This window comes from Argiope bruennichi, chromosome 9, assembly GCF_947563725.1.
Source record: "Argiope bruennichi chromosome 9, qqArgBrue1.1, whole genome shotgun sequence".
Lineage (NCBI taxonomy): Eukaryota > Metazoa > Arthropoda > Arachnida > Araneae > Araneidae > Argiope > Argiope bruennichi.
In genome coordinates, this window is record NC_079159.1 from 100,549,798 (window position 1) to 100,565,900 (window position 16,103).

Genomic DNA, 16,103 nt, shown 5'->3' on the forward strand with positions numbered 1-16,103 from the left:
ATGTGTACCTATGAGCGATTTATTAAAATTTTAATTAAGCGAAATCCTTGTATTATTCTTAATAAATTCTGAAAATATTACAGCCCAAACATTACTTTTACTCCATCAGAAAATTATATACTATAGAAAATTATTTATTCCATCAGAAAATTATAAAGCTAATGAAGAATGATTCTGCTTAATATCTGAGTAATTTACATGACGAATAATATAGTAAAGTTAAAAGTATCATGGATGTTAGAAGACAGATGAACCGGAAAGCTATATTGCCGCATTGAAGAAGCACAATCGAATCTCCGTGGCCGAATGGTCATGGCACTGGTCTTATAATCAAGAGAACGTAAGTTCGAATCCAGCTAGAGGCAATGCGATTCACAGTTTGTGTAAATATTAAATTCCTGGATAATATGTTTTCCTTTATTTCATGTTTCCGAAGATTCTGGACCTTTATTTATTTTACCAGACAAGTGTTCTGGAATTTTCCCTGTTAGTATAAAAGCAGAAGATTTGACAGTCACTGTATTCTCAGTTCAGAGTTGAGTTAATAAATTGGTTTAGATCTACTTCTTGTGTGTGTCATTGAGTTCCACACTAACGAATCTAAGTGACAATATTTTTAAGAAACGGTATGATGTCATGGGACTTGATCCCCTTTCCATTAGGATACACAAAAGGAATAGAACAGGTATTAATCGATTAAATTGACACGGCTTTAATTTTTGTCATAATTTCGTGCTTAAAATAATTTTCTTGAAGGGAAGTGCGAATATTTAGTTTTGTGTAAGAGGTTTAACTAAAGATAAACTCGATCAATATCCCCGTGGACCAGCTGGTAGCTAAAGGCTTCTAGTTATAACATTAAATTACTCACATTTTCGTTAATTTGATATAAGGAATAAGGAGAGAAATTCACTTAAATCATGCGGTAGCAAAACATAAAAAAATTTAGAAGAGATTCCAATCTCCAATTCTAAACTTCCCAGCATGATTAATTTTTAGACTTTATTTATCTGTCTATGTCTTAAATTTTTAAATATATTCTTATTTACATTGAAGTAGCAATAGAAAACTTGAATATACAAATGTAGCGGTTGAAGCAAAGTGATAGTGCAAATAATTAGATAGATAGAATTAGAATAGATAGAATTATGGGAGAACAGTTCTTTTGGTTTAATATCTTCATTGTATCCTCTAAATAATATAATGCTTTTTAAGTACTGTCCTTTTAATGAAGCTTGGAAAATGGAATGCCAACCTAATAGTTTAAATCATTCGTAGATATCAATTACAGTTGGCTTTAGCTCCTGGCCTTATCTAATTGAAATTAATTGCAGGTCAGCATTAAGATACGAACCGTATTTGGAGAAATATCTCAAGGCGTGAAAAAAAACTTAGCAAACAGATACGCATAAAAGTAGTTCAGAAAGTGCACTGACATCTGAAAAATTCGCTGAATGAATAACACAAAGTTTTCTTATTTTCTCTTAAAAAGAGGAATTAAAAAAATACCTACAACCATGTGAATGAACTCAGTGTGAGTTTGTAGAATTTACTACGAATGTCTGTCTAAACAGCTTTTCACCTTAATTAGAATTTCAAATGAACCATTTTTATTTGTCTCTTGCTAGAGAGCAACATTTCTGCGTTGAACTCGACTTTCAATCTGTATGTAATACGACACGCTAACTGCTGGGTTTACAGCTTTCAAAGCGGAATTTTTAGTTTTGCTTAGTTCCTGAAGTGTGAGTCATTCTCTTAATTTAAATAGCAATAACGTGTGCATATGATTCAAAAATATATAGGTAGTTTGAATATTTATTACATAAACAATTAATATCATGCATCAAAATTCAAAATTAAAACTAAATAATGTTAATGAAGAATATTTGTAGTTATTAGAATTGTATTATTTTGGGGTGAATAAGATAACACTTACAATTTCTTTCAAGACAATGCATTCTTTCGCTTTCTTGTATACAAAGTAAAGTATAGCAATCGTCAAAAAATTCGAACTCTTGTGTGTGACGAATCTCCACGTTCCAGATCTACTTGAGCTCGAAAAACACATTTTTGAAAAATATCCGTCCGTCTGTGGCAAAAAATAACTCAAAACCACTTTAAATTAGACGGAAAAAATTTGGTGTACAGCATTTGTAGTAAATTTGTGGATTTCTATCAAAGTTTGAGCTAAATCTGTTCAGAGCAAGTCGGTCTGTCCGGCCGTTTCAATATATGTTAACACGGTAATTACAAAATGAAGAGAGTTAGATGAATAATACTCGGTACACAGATTTAACATCCCTATATACACCTATCAAATTTTGAGCCAAATCCAACGAAGAGTGGATTGTCTGTCGGTCTGAATTTTCAAAAGAATATAAACGCGATAACTCAAAAAATCAATAACTTAAGTATTAATTACAAGTGTAATTCTGTGTCACATTTTGAGTTCAATCGGATGGAAAAAAACGCATGTAGAATAAAAATTCGATTTCCGAGTACTATTGATCGTATGCCAGGATCGCCAAAACAGTTGCCAAGAATAACATGATGGATTCAATAAAATGTTAAATTCACGCCAACGGTTAATATTTCGTAACTACTGAACGCCAAAACTATGGAAAGAGTTCTGTAATATAGCATCTGTGTTAAGAGAAAGTTAATACACAAGGCGAAGTTATTAGATATTAAGTGTATACAATTGTTTGTCAGGTGTGTATTAAAGGATTTTCCTTCTTCGAGATAATATGATGTTTACTTGAACTTAATGCAGGTATGCGGTATGCTTTATATTTTAAAAATGTGACTGAATAAAGTATTATATTTGTAGTGGAATGGAGAAGCTTCACTTTAATATCGGATCTCACAGTCGATTATGTGGAATTCTGGTGAACTGATAATTAGGATGGAGATACTTCAAGGTTAAATGAACTTTGAACTCGGTTAAATGAATCCTCATTAGTATAGAAGTCATTTTTTTTTCTTATTTGGATATATAATACATTATATTTTGATTTAAAATACTTCACAATTAACCAAATGAGAATATCATCCACTGAAAGAGATGTGAACATCAATCGACGAAACTGTATATATAGTATAACTGCATAAAACATATATCAATGAAATTGTAACTGCACGCGTGGTATCGATTACGGTTTCATCGACCGTTGAAAAAGAGAGTCAATAATTTGTACTGTTCGAATAACTAGCAAAATTCAACACCTATATAAGTTAATACGAGACAATAAACTTTCTTTGGTGTAAGTTATCAACTGTTTATGTAATAACTATTAAAGTTGCGTGTACATTATCCAGGCTGTATAAAATATAAGTACATAAAAGATATATTTATATATTTAAAAATTTATTTCATTCTAAAGGTTTTGACAAACATACTTCGATTCCAGAAGCTAATATAATACTTCTGTGATTCTATTTACAGTCAGAAACATTTCCGAAAACAAATTTTTGAATTATTAAATGCTACATTTAAAAGATGTTGATATTTGTAATTTAGTTGCATATATTATTATCAGATGTTTGTTTATATTTCATACTTGTTTTCCAGTGATTTCAGCCCAATACATAAACATAACGTTAAAATAATTATTTAAAGAAAAATTTACTTATTTTCAAAACATTATATTGTATTGTGAAATATTTTATATTTATATATTAGTTAATTTTTGAAATAATGAGTATTTTTTATGAGATTTCAGAAAACTAATAATCGAGCAGAAATGAAAGAAAAACAATATTAAATATCAAATGAAATCAATAAAATATTTCAAAAACAGCAAATTATAATACATTTTTTATATGTCAGTTACAATTTTGTTCTTTCACTTTTTTTTTTGCTTACGACCCATATGAAAATAAAATTATCTATATTATCCATCATTTTCAAAATTTCTTTAATGTAATCGCTTTTTAATGTGCAATATAATTTCGAATATATATTTTCTAAGTTATTGAAGGAATCATCGATTCTTAATGATCCTCATAAAGGTAGTTTCAACAGTTTCTTTCACTTCGTATGCCGTTTCATAATATGAAATATTGGAAAATAATTTTCGTGTAAACAGGAAGTCTACTGTATTCAATGTAATAGCCGATTTTCTAAAGTGAATTCGATGAATTCTGTCAAAACAAAAGATAAACAAGTATTGTCGTGTTCGTGTTTCATAATTCTAATAGACTAATCATGTGATTTAAGTTGCGCATAATTATAATGATTTCAAGAATTATTTGGAAATTTGAGTTTAGAAACATTTTATAGAATCAACAGGTTATATACTAATTCTAAATGAATTATACTGAGATTTAAAAGAGAAACAGACTGAATAAAGACTTTTTTAGTTTCAAATCACGAATTAAATTATAAATGCATTTGTAAATAGATACTTGCTTTCAATTTTAAGAGTGTTGCATGTTTGAAGGCTTATTGTGATAATTTGATCATGTCTTATTTATTGTCATTTATTATTTATTTGTCATTAGATCCTGTATTATGTCATTTGTAATTTGAACGCATTTCGTAACTTCATATAAAAATATAAATTTTTGAATAGGAAAAACATAGTTATAAGAATTTCAAAATTTTACTGATTGTATTGAGTGAGATGACGATGTCGTGTCCGCGTTACCAAGGAAAGGGGGGTGCAGTAGTTTCTGAGGGTAAAGAACCCTGTGCACCCGATGGCAGACGTCTGACTTCTAGCTCTTATGAAGATGAAACTCACACATTCGCTCACACACCTCACACAGATGAAGAACAACCATGCTCGAATGCCCCCACATCACGGGGAAGATGCGCTACCCCTATGCAAGGACGCTGGCATTGAGTGAGATCTCAAATCTTTATTCTGTGATTGATTTGAATACGTACAAATAAATTAATAAAAATCCAATCATTAAAGAGAGGTTCAATATTTTTTTAATTATTTGAATAAAAAGTCATAAATATTGTGATTTAAAAATTATTGTATTCAGTTTTTGTGCATATGCTTCAAATGTAATTTAAGCTAAGAAAATAATATACAGGATAATCATAATTCTCCTTGTTTAGAGACATCACTAGCTTAAACTAAAGAACGCGTCAAAAAGAAATCTCATACAGTTATATAGTTACACATAAAAATGGGAAAAAAAGTTCGCACAAAAAAATGATATTAAAAATCGCCTACACAAAGTTTGTCCATAGGAAAGCCTGGCATAGCATATATAGCTCCGAGGATCAAAGGCCTTAATTTTAATTATTAGAAGTTTTATATGAATGTAATTTTGATCATGCGAACATTAAAGGAATTTTGAATAATCCATTTTCCGGGAATTTATTCTACTTATTGACTCTTTTTTTCGGTGCCGGCAGCTCGATGAATTCTGCTATCAAAAACTTATGTTGTATTTTTTTTTTTTTTTTTTTTTTTTGCAAAATTTATCTCTGTATCTCTTTTTCAGTGTGTATATGAAATTTAGATTAATTTTTTTCAGGAGTTTCAGTTGCAGACGCCTCCAAACTAAAAAAGTTATTTTATTGGCATTTAGTATATAAATCACTTACAAAAATAGACACACCATTTTAATACAATAATAATATTAGCCCATTATCAGATTCCCACCCATTATGAATATTAGAAATAAAATGCATGTGAAAGTAAATGGATTTTTGCATCTTACATATTTTTTAAGACATGTCTTTAATTATGATACTTAAAAATAATTTAATAGGATAGTATGAAGGGAAGAATATGTCTATTGAAAAAGGACCATATACTAAAATATTAATCATTAACTTGCAATTACTATTTCTTTATTTGTGTTAAACGAAGTGAAGCTCAGATTCCCCAGAATCAATTATTATTATTTATTTATTTTTTACCAAATATCGGGAATCTAAGACGAAATATCAGGAATTAAAACCCGATTTAAGGAAACATGCATAGATTATGTTCACGACTATCTAAGTCAAGGAAGGAATCAAAAAGTTTTTCGGAAATCCTTGGTACTGTTTTTTACTCTTGGCTCTAAAAAGAATGCTTCATAGAATTAGTAATGAATGAATCGAAAAGATCATTATTACGGTCTAGTCCAGGCATGCTATATAATTTCTATATAAAAACTTCGAGCGAAAATTAACTATAACGATAATTGACTAATTCCTCACATAAAACATTACTTTTTCTGTAAGTAGAAGTTAAAATAAACCAAATTAATATGATAATTTTTTCAGCTGCCAGACTTTTTGTAAACTATCTGCTGTGAAAATCGTTCAAAACTTTCTACAGGCAAACCATTACATTTAGAACCATCAAATTTGGCATACTGTTACTTCTTTGGTAATATTCATGCATTAAGAAAAGGCTTTTAAAATTTTAATTAAATTTTTAATTAATTAAAAATTGATTGGATCATCTTTTTTCTACTCATTTTAGAAAAAATAGTTGGATAAAAATCATTTCTACTCATTAAAATCCAAAAATTTAGTTTATTGGGATGTTAGTTTTAATGCCGTTTCAATATCAGATACTAGTTAAAATTAACTTACATAATTTGCAACAATGGTTTTAATAGTTACAATTTAATTCAAATTGATATTATAGTTGCTCTATCAAATCCTTCGTCTGAGTGGTTATCAATGCTAAAGTCTTAATACAAATTCGCTTTTTTATATCATTCTCAAAAACGGAATGACTTCTATTTTCTGAAATGTCTTTAATCTAACATTTGTGTAAATTGCTCCTTCATGATTGCGATTTATTGTAACTATAAGAATTCGACAGATGATGCAATCAATGTATGCAGATAAGAGAAACTTAAAACATTATCAAGTTATAATGCTTTGGATTATGGACTCGAATCTACTTTAAATTTTTACTAATGAATACGGCAAAGAATTTAAAGGATTTATATTTTTGTAATAAATTTAACTATGTTCTGAAGAAATTGGATCATAAATACAAAATAAAAAAAATCATTATATTTAGTACATTTTCACTTTCCCATAATCTTTTTACAAAAAATATATTCCAATCTAAATTGTAAGAATAAATGACAGTCCAAGTAATACAATCTAAAGATAATCTATGATATCTATACATCATTAAAAATAAAAATGAATTATAAGGAATTGTTAGTCTTGATTTTCGAGCTTTAAAATTAAAAACTAACATGCATATAGTTGATAATATTCTCACAGGAAAAACAAATTTTATTAGAATTTTTTTCTAAGATGCAGTGCAATTGTTACTTTTTAGAATATAAGAGCTATAAAAATAATATTAGAATAAAGAATTTTCTTTTCAATTTTGCATATAATATCAAAATTTTTATTTTAAATAATTCCAACATGTATGACTTTTTTTTATATATTAATTTTTTTTTGTCATTATCAAAATCTATGTTTCAGATAAATAAAATAGTCGTTGTTTTCTTTAGATTTTCAGAAACCAATGACGAATTTTTTTGCTGGAATAATTACAAGAAAAAAAATTGTTGATTGGAAATATTTAAAGCAATACTCACGTAATAGCTGCATGTCAAAATTGTAAATTATATGCTTATTCACTGTAACTTCTTGGGCCAAAAATCTCCGCTGCGATTACTTTAGACCACACTGCGGTACGAAGGCGTGTCTGTCAACCCCTATTTCAGCCGAGATAATTTTGGAAAAGTGCCAAGTCTGGAAAGGCCCCCCCCCTCTCTCCTGAAATTCTTAAGGGAATGGAGAAATGTAGCTTTGAACATGATGATAGATATCATATGCAAGATACGATGCATAGATAGATATCATATGCAAGATACGATGCATAGATAGATATCATATGCAATCAATTAGAAAGCATATGATAATTTGTGATATGAAAGTAGTGCACATATCTTCTTAAGATATTTTCACACTGTTATATAAATTTCCATGCCGAATCATGTAAGATTTCTACAAAATTTATATATAAACACCTCATATCCAAACCAATGGTTAAAGAATCAATGACTTTTGGCACAGTATGTGGAACTTTGAATATACGTGAATTTTTGCTATTAAAAGAGATAATTTAATAAATTAATTTTTCATCGTTGAATGATGTGAATATTTTCAAATTATGAATTGAAAAACTTACATGATTTTGAGCATGCAACACAAGAAATGACCGAATTTAAGCAATTAGTCTTAGAATGAATTAATCGTACTTGAAATATTGCCTTTGTACCATGCTTTCAATTTATTGAATTTGCTTGAATTTGCAAATATAGCCTCTTAAATATTCAATGAAAGATTTGAAACTTTTTTTTATAATGCGAAAAGCAAGAATAGTTATAAAAAAACTGCACATAAATTAATGTAGATTTTTTTTTTGCAATTTTTTTCATATTTTTTTTTAATTAAATTATACGATACCTGCACCAATTAAGAGATATGCACAGATATTAGATTAGATTGAAATAACAAAGAAAATAATAAAGGACATGTATTGTAGAAGCAAAATGAAAACAGCATGCTCATACATTTCTCCATCTACATATTGAAGGGTTTTTTTTTCAATTAATGAATAGCTATATCTTTCTATTATTGACGTTCGTGGTGTAAAATAATAAATTGAAATTTCGTTCAAAATAATGGTTTTGTTGGTGGAAGGGTGGACATTATTCCCCTTTTTAAGTGTTTGAAATATTACTGCAGTCTATAATAAAACATCAAGAGACTCTACAAAATGTTAAACGATGAATATATTATGAAGCAAAGTAACCCAAATTTCGTGTAACAGTATGATAATTATAAACACCATAAAAACATATGCATTAAATAAAAACAATTTGTGATTATTCAAATTCTTATTACTAGTAATTAGTTTGCTTCTGATATTGGTAATTTATAGTAATAATAAAGACGAACGTATGTGTGCTTTGCCGTTTTACACGTTAGACCATTTGATCTACAATTACCAAATTTGTGTTCCACCCTACAAGGTGTTCATATATACACCTTGTAGGGTATGTGGAGATGTTTTTGAAATTTTGATTAATAAATTAAGCTGAATTTTGGGGTTTTCTGCAATAATTTTCGAAAATATTATCGCACAAAAATAAAATTTACATCAAATCAAATTTTTTTAAAAAAATGTATTTTTTAAGGATACCGATTCGGTAATAGTGCGAATTTTCGCTGAATTTCAGAAATTTTCCAAAAATATTTTTGAATCCAATTTTTAACAATAATTTACATTGTTGCCTTGAAATTCAAATTCATTTCCTATGTTTCCTTAAATATTTATATGCCTGATTTTTCTTTCATTATTGGAAATTAAAGATGAAAAGTTTTGTTTAATATTTATGTCTGTGTAATTTACAAGACAGATAAGAAGGTAGTTACAATATTGTGGAACTTGAAAGATAGGTGAACTGGGTATTTTTAATAGCTCTATGAATCATGATGTCATGGGACTGTCTCCATTAGAATGTTTCATGTACGCAATGAACAGAAAAAAATCTAAAACAATTAAGATAACACGATTCTAATGATAGAAAATTCTAATGAAGAAAATAATGATAGGAATTATGAACTTATAAAAGATGATTTATCTGAAATCAAATATAACTAATATTTCTAGTGAACCAACTGGTCGCCTGACACGACTAATATTTAATAAGATATGGATATAACTTCATTTCAATGATTCGTTAAGATATTAAAACCGTGCCATTTCAATTGTTTTTCCTATGTTCTGTTCAATGAGCATATGAAAGTTTCTAATACAGACCACTTCTATGAATCGTGGCGCTATTCAAAACATAAATGTGCGGTTCATCTGTTTTGTAAATTTTTAGTGCATCTTCACTTTCTTTTTATTCGTCTAAGAAACTACACAGATATTAAACAGAATCCGTCATTAGCTATCAACAACGGAAGAAAATTAAGCGATTAAATATTTAATATAAAATGAAAACAGTTTGAATTTCAGGGCGACAATGTAATATATTGTTGGAAATCAGACAAAAAACAAATTTTTAAAAAATTGCAAAAAATCAAGAAAAATTTGCGTGATTTTAAAAACTATTATCATTAAAAAGACAATTAATAAAATTTTGAAACAATGCAAATGCAATTTTGTGCACTGTTATTTCCGGAAGTTATCGCAGAAAAACGTCAAAATTCAGCTTAATTTTTAATTAAAAACTTGATTTCAAAAATTGCTCCAGGTTCAAAATATATATGTGCCAAATTTCATAGATGAAACAGTCAGTTTTGTAGAGCGCCAACGACTATGCAGAAATGCACGCACCTACATTTTTATCTTTATTATCAGTAGAGATAACTAAATGAAAGAATTCCGATTTTTTTTTATTAAAACGAACGTTGCACGAAATGAAATCAGTTTCTTATATTTCCCATTGACATAAATTACCGAAAATAAATAAGTATGTTTGAAATCAATGTTTTCATTCACCTCGAAATAAGGATGAGATGCTTTCGGCATGGTGGTTGGATCTCGTCACCCTGGAGGGTACACTAATAGGTGGGGGATCTGACTCCTCCCATCGACGACGGGACGTACTTCCTTCGGGGAGGTTTGTACCGTGGCCGGTGACGGCCCTTAGGACTCAACCACAGTTCCCGCCAATGTTGCTGTTGCGGTGGTCCGGTCATTCAGTTTTTATGGTTTAAATCCGCGTGCTTTCGTGGCTGGTCGTAGAGTTAGATGGCTGACTTTACTTTGGTAAAAATGTAACTGATTGTTGTTGTGTTTTTACTTATAGCACTTGCGCTAACAGTTCTGTCAGCAATTTAAGCTAAGTGAGCGTCTCTTGTTTTTTCAGTAGCGCCAACTAGGACCAAGAGTACGGCTTAGCCTCTTCATGCGTCACATTCGTTGCAAAAACCCTTTTTACAGGGGGGGGGGGCACATTCACACACCTCACAGATAGAACACAGAAGAACAAACATGCCCGAACGCGGATACCCAGATCAGGGGGAAGACGTAAATGATTGTTTCACAGCTGACTGATTTATTGATTAACTTTTAGATAAAATGCACGTTTTTAACGATTCCTTCGCCCTTTTTCCGTATACTTTTTGATTCTGCTTCTAAATTGCTACGAAACGAATATTCTAGATTTTATACGTAATTGCTATGTTATACAACACATAAATTTCCTTCTAAAAGTATATAAAAAAGATTTACAAATGTATCCTTTTTCAATAACTTATAAGTTTTAGATTCTACGAAAAGATTCTACACCTTTGAATCACGGTCAGATGATGATGTCAACACATGAATAAAACATTTTGCGCATTTAGCTCGCTATTTTTATGACATTATGAATATTAGGATCGTATCAGTATAATTATGATAGTATTGTTATTAGCTCGCTATTTTAATGAACAAATATTGAAATTAATTGCAACATTAATTCTTATTTTTTCAACCAAAATAATAAATAAATCATAGAATTAAGAATAAATTGGTGGCAAAGAAGTGAGGTTATTTAATATACTTGAGTACAAAAGGCAATTTACCTCTTGAAAGCTATTTTGAAATCAATAATAACTGCCGCTTTTCAGACTTGAAATTTATAGTTGAACGTTCCATCACTCCACTCATTGATCGACAAAACTTATTAAAAAAATTAGGTATTTAAATTATTTTAAATGCTCGTTGAAAATAGTCATATTTTGATAATGAATATTTTATATGTTTCAATATTAAAAAATAAATAAAATGTTTTAATATTAAATAAAAATATTCAATTAAATAACAATATTAAATAATAAATAAAACTTCTACTGCGTATTCTGCAGAAAACTCAAAAATAATCTAACTAATTGATACAATTTCAAAACATATATAAATTATAAAAGTAGTTAGTTGAATCATTTAATGAACTGATTTAGAATCAAGATGCGCATATATTGAATAACCAAAATAAATTCTTTTAAGTAAATTATTTTTATTCAAGCGTTATGTACAATCTTTAAATATTTAAAGGTTACAATACTATTAAAAACCTTCTTACATAATAGAATGAAATGTTAACAAACCAGTGGGAATGGTTTTTACGAAATTTTTTCGCATATTTTCTAATAAATTTGTCACACCAGAGAACGGGTTGCATGGCAGTGGCGTACAATAATTACGAAATATTAACATTTGGGGTGAATTTAGAATTTTTGCTGAATCAATCGCATCCTCTTTGGCGAGTTTTTTGGCGATTAATACTGACATGGATTTAATGGTATCCAAAAATCGAATTTATGCTTTAGACACGCTTTTCTCAACCGATTGAAAAAAAGATTTGACAATAATCTGCACTTGTAATCATAAAATCCCATACAAATCTGATATATTTAAGTCATTGCGTTTTTAAATTATTGCGTTTACACTTTTCTGAAAGTAAAGACTGACAGACAATCAAACCATTTTTGGATTTGGCTCAAAATTTGGCAGGTATTTACAATATAGATGCTAAATCTGTGCACCGAATCTTATGTATCTCGCTCTCTTCGTTTTGTAGTTATCGTATTCAAATGTTTCATTTCATCAAATTTGTATTTATGTTCAAATAATTTATATTCACTTATATTCACATATTTTTATTGTCGATAGAAATAATAAGAATTATTAAAACTAAAAAGGCAAATCATCGTGTTACAGAAAGATTTTTTTTTAAAAGAAAAGAAACCATTTTGCAAAATGATTAATTAATCTGATTATGCTAAGCTACAGGGTAAAAATTAACGAAATGAAAATGTTGTCATCTTTTCATTCTTACGTTTCAAAAATGAAGTAATTGATTAAAAATGAAAATCTATTAACCTCTCATTTGAATATACTATGAATAAGAAACAAGGGAATTAAGAAATCGTTCATCTTTAGCATAAGCCTCTTTCCTAAGATTTGTTTGTGTTTGCTTATGAAAACAGGTTATTGACAAGGTACTTCCTGCTTTTGAACAAAAAAGTAATCAATAATTTCAAAAGTTTGGTTGCTTGAAATATCGTCCAGATTGATTTCAGTCTCGCGAATTGCGCATTTTTCAGCAAATATGATTTATTGTTTGCTTTAGACATATAACGTAATTCGATCCACATGATACTATTTCAACAACAACTGATGAAGAAATTATGTTTGTTTAGAATATCAGAATAAAATAGGGAAAATATTGCATTACCATAAATGCAAAATTTTAACATCCCTCCATAAAGAACTCATGATTCATCAGGAATTTCACAACAATTTGCTACTCGTGAAAGAAAAAATAAAATAAAGAAAATGTACTTAGCAATAACATTAGTTATCGTCTGTATCTGTTTAATTTTATGTGGTATTATTTACTCTTTAAATAAAAAATTTTAATAGTCTTTTGTACCAACATTCAATTACTTTTCATTATATATTCATATCACTTTTTTAAAAATAAATAATTTACTTATTTAATTAATTTACTTAAATAATTTTTCTTGAAAAATGATTTAATTAAGTCATGCGTTTTAACAAAAAATTCCCTAAATAAATTTTATATGTAACAGCTAATATTTTTAACAATTAGTGCGTTTAAAATAGATTTCTTATGTTAAATTCTATCTATTGAAAAACTATTAAAACTTCTATTATTAAAAATGTCTATTATTTATACAAATTCTATTTATTCATAAATTATAGAATGATTAATTCTATTTATAGTGAAAAACATAAAATCATATATGGACTTATCAAAAATAGTTGGGAAAACTTTTAAAAGAGATTTCAAATATTTCAATAGAAAAACAAATATTTAATTTTTATAGAAGCATGAATTTACAAATTCTTAAAAATAGAAATATAAATTTGCTTTGATTCAATATATTATTTACAACGAGAATGTAGATAAAATTGCCACGTATTATATCTACTGTGTTATATGCATGTCAAATTTGAATAATTTACAACTTGAAGTTTAATAATTACAAAGTAACACATTAAATCTTAAGATCGAACATATTTCACTAATATCCACTTAGATTATTTTTAGATAAAAAAGAAAGGAAAAAATTTTATTCCGATTTTAGGAATTCAGTCATATAATATTTTTAACAAAGTTGAGATTGTAATTCCGTAGAAATATCTAAAAATATTGAAAAGAAAGATTGAAGAAGAAAACTATTATGGAAATCTTCTTTATAATTTTGGGAAATATATTCTATAATTAATGATTAATTAAGAAGATTCATTATAAATATATTAATGTGCTCTTCGAAGAAATTACGTTCTCTGCTTTATGCCGCAATTTTTATTTTTTTTTAAGAATTTAATGAAGACAAAGAGATTTAATATGCATTTATTTGATGAGCTTTTTTTTTATCGATTCCTGAAAGATCACCTAAAATATATTTGAGATAAAAATGTAATATATATATATATGTGTGTGTGTGTGTGGTTTCGTTTTATTATGAAATATAATTTGAACAGAAAAGAACTGTATAACCTGAGAAATATACATTTCACTAACATTATGAAATAATGCTATCTAATTACGATTGTAACAAAGCTAAATATTATTGCTTACATTCATACATTATCTACTCCACTATATTAGATCACCAATTTTGAAAATTTCACATCAGCTCTAAAGAAAAACAAGTATTGTAAACCTTGGACAGAAAATTAAGTAAATTCACATAGCTGTTCACTCAAAGCGGACCGTAGAATTCTTATACTTCCATTACTTTCAGCAACTTAAAAATTGGCAACTAATCAGTCAGCAACCAATCACTTTTTACACTTCGATTATTAATGTCTCAACTTAAAAATCGCTTGTCAATCGTTCATCAGAAATGTGCCTACTAAAGTTTAACTGCCTTTATTTTATTATTTTTTTAACTTTAATTCGCAGTCAAATCTTTTATGACGTAAGCATTTTAATTATCAAAAATTATTCTAATATAAAACCGCTTGTATCTCCTCCCTCCCCATTACACATTAATTGAAATTTTTGAAAAATTAACCGATTAGTTTTATTAGAGTCTTAATAAAGTTAAATTTTCCACATATCACATGCATTCTTAGAACAACAACTAAAAGCGATTACAAAACATTCTGTAAACAACTACTAAATTCAAAGATAAATATTATATTGCTGCATTAAAAGCAATGGGGCAAAACACGTTGAGGAGAAAAATGTGTTATTCTCCACAAGGAATAAACTTATTCATGCATAACCTCAACAACACATGCCTCAGATTCGTAAAGTTATTTGTTCGTCCCATCACTTTGTAATCGAGCTGCAAATCGATGATAAGTAAATAGATTTTTATCAAATTTTGAGAAGAACGTTGAACGTGGCCTTCAATTCACTAAATACCAGGAAAACGATTTCTTTTCTGAAGATGATTAATGATATGCCTTCGATATTATTTTCAAAGCGATCTGGAATTTCACAATCAGTTTAATTATCATTATTTTTACGAACAGAGAAACAGCATTTTATAATTATAGGATTTCTATAACAGATAGCTATAATAACTTGGAAAATGTTATTTTTTTTTACTGATATTCAGGGAAAGTTTTCTGAATTGTAATATTTAATTGAATTATTTAAAAAGGCATTTAAATAATAAGAAGGTCGCTGTTTTCAAATTTCATTTGAATATATTATTCATTATACAAATGCCTTTTTATGAAACAATTATTGTCAAAAGCAGTTTGGATATTCTCTGCCTAAGACACTGAAACATTTTTAGAGCTTTGCCTTTCATATTATTTTTGTTTAGATTTTTATTATTAATTAAAAGAGAATGCATGCGCATGTTAACGCTCTACAGGGGGCCAATGTCTACCAAATTCGACCTTTTTTATTCTACTTAGGAGTGGGAAGTATGCACCTTGGAATTACCTTTTTGAAAATTTAATTAGAATCCTGTTTATTAAAATTAAACAAAATTCTTGGAATTTTCACAAGTTTTGAAAAGATTATGGCATAAAAATGATTTTTATACCATTCTAATTATCAAAAATTATTTTCCCATTGATACCTATTTAGTTTTTCCATATGTAATTTTTCTAGTTTTAATTAATTTTTAATAATATTAAATATGTTCTACAACAACATAAATCACTGATATAATA

General features: G+C 28.1%; 1 protein-coding gene across 3 annotated transcripts in view; it reads right to left on the reverse strand.

Moving 5' to 3' along the window:
• Positions 1-16,103, reverse strand: part of LOC129983989 (SEC14-like protein 2) — a 113,410-nt gene that overhangs the window by 63,024 nt on the left and 34,283 nt on the right. Inside the window, exon 1 of one of the 3 annotated variants that reach the window (XM_056093728.1) lies at positions 7,528-7,695. The exons of the other annotated variants lie outside the window; for them this stretch is intronic. The gene's annotated coding sequence lies outside the window, so the exon portion shown is untranslated. Of the gene's footprint in view, positions 1-7,527; positions 7,696-16,103 lie in introns of those variants that run through there. 3 annotated transcript variants of the gene reach the window in all.